Source organism: Coptis chinensis, chromosome 6, assembly GCF_015680905.1.
Source record: "Coptis chinensis isolate HL-2020 chromosome 6, ASM1568090v1, whole genome shotgun sequence".
NCBI classification, from domain to species: domain Eukaryota; kingdom Viridiplantae; phylum Streptophyta; class Magnoliopsida; order Ranunculales; family Ranunculaceae; genus Coptis; species Coptis chinensis.
The window spans coordinates 33,836,999-33,838,724 of NC_141461.1; the positions used below are offsets into that span (position 1 = coordinate 33,836,999).

At 43.2% G+C, this 1,726-nt stretch overlaps 1 pseudogene; it reads left to right on the plus strand.

The window, feature by feature from the left end:
• Positions 1-239: 239 nt before the first annotated feature.
• LOC147492665 (large ribosomal subunit protein uL18y pseudogene) lies at positions 240-1,173 on the plus strand (annotated as a pseudogene).
• Positions 1,174-1,726: the final 553 nt, after the last annotated feature.

Here is a 1,726-nt window from a genome sequence, read left to right on the forward strand (position 1 = left end):
GATCTAACCGGGCATACTCGGGGAACAAAAACTGGTCTTGTAAAACTCTCGTCGTAGAGTCTTTGACTTCTAGATATTCTGTGCCACACATATCGGTCTGTTGCCATGGTTACGTTTTATTTCGATCGGCTATAAGAAATTGGGGATTTGGGTGTTCCTACACTCAACTTGTATTGGTTTTCTCTCACTCTCATTCTCTTCTCGGCAGCAGAAGAAAGAGCATATCCGAAAACCCAACCATGGTGTTCATCAAACCCACAAAGTCGAGGGGGCTTACTTTAAGCGTTATCAAGTCAAGTTCAGGAGAAGGAGAGTTTGGAAAGACAGACACGTGGCTCTCAGATCCGTCTTATCAACCGGGACAAGAACAAGTCTGGGACACCCAAATATCGTTTTGTTGTGCGGTTTACCAACAAAGATATAATTACTCAGATTGTATCTACTAGTATTGCTGGTGATATGATACTTACATCAGCTTATGCCCATGAACTGCCCCGATATGGGCTTGATGTTGGTCTCACCAATTACTCTGCAGCTTACTGCACTGGCCTTCTCTTGGCTCGTCGTGTCCTGAAAACACTCGAGATGGATGAGGAGTAGGAGGGAAATGTTGAGGCAACTGGGGAAGATTTTTCTATTGAGCTCACTGATTCCAGGAGGCCTTTCCGTGCATTGCTTGATGTAGGCCTTATTAGAACAACAAACTGGTGCACTTAAGGGTGCATTGGATGGTGGGCTTGACATTCCTCCAAAGTGACAAGAGATTTGCTTTGGATTTAAGAAAGAGAATAAGCGGAGTTGGATGCGGGGTTCACCGAAAGTATGTCTATGGTGGCCATGTTGCGCTTATATGATGACGCTTAATAGAGGATGAGCCGAGAAGTACCGGACCCATTTCTCGAAAGTACATCAAGAAAGGCATTGAAGCTGATGGGATAGAAGAACTATACTGAGAAAGGTACATGCTAGTATTCGTCTTTGATCCAACAAAGATAGAAATCGGAGAAAGAGGCTCGGAAGGCACACAAGAGGTTCAACTTGAAGAAGCCGACATATGATGAGAGGAGACCTTCGGATCGAAGCCCGGGCCGACCGATTGTCAAGCCCGCTCTTCTTCAGGGGAGGGAAGTAAGTGAATACGGCTTTGCATTGCATTGCCTTGTGAGATCGTAGGATCGAAGAAGCAAGAAGTTTATTCAACCCGGGACATCTACTTTCTTTGCTGAATGGACCGCTGTTTGAAAAGCACCTATGTTTATCAAACCCCGCCTTTTGTGGGTAGAAAGCGATTTGACTTATTAAGCGCGGTGGCATGAAACAAATCTCGGTGATCGATGTCTCAATGCCCAATTCGCCCGCACACACCGAGCATCGATTTGTCAAAATAGATCTTAGAGAAAAATCCAACGGGATCCATACTTTAAGTGGAATCAAGATAGAGTTGTCCAAACAGAAAGGGATTGAATCGCATTTGAACTCTGCTGCAGGAGAGATGATGATGATGAGAATGATGATTAGAGATAGTTCACGATCCATTATACATTTTGTCATTTTGTTTCTTGTCAAAGAGTTTCCGTGGGACCTTTTCTCTTATGCTCTCTAGATTTGCTATGTTTTCAGTTATCTACTATTTTATAGTTTTGGATATTTACAACTTGAAAAGGTAAACTTTGAGGGATTTACTTTGAAGTGCGGTTATTGTTTTGTTCATCAATTGACCTATCTT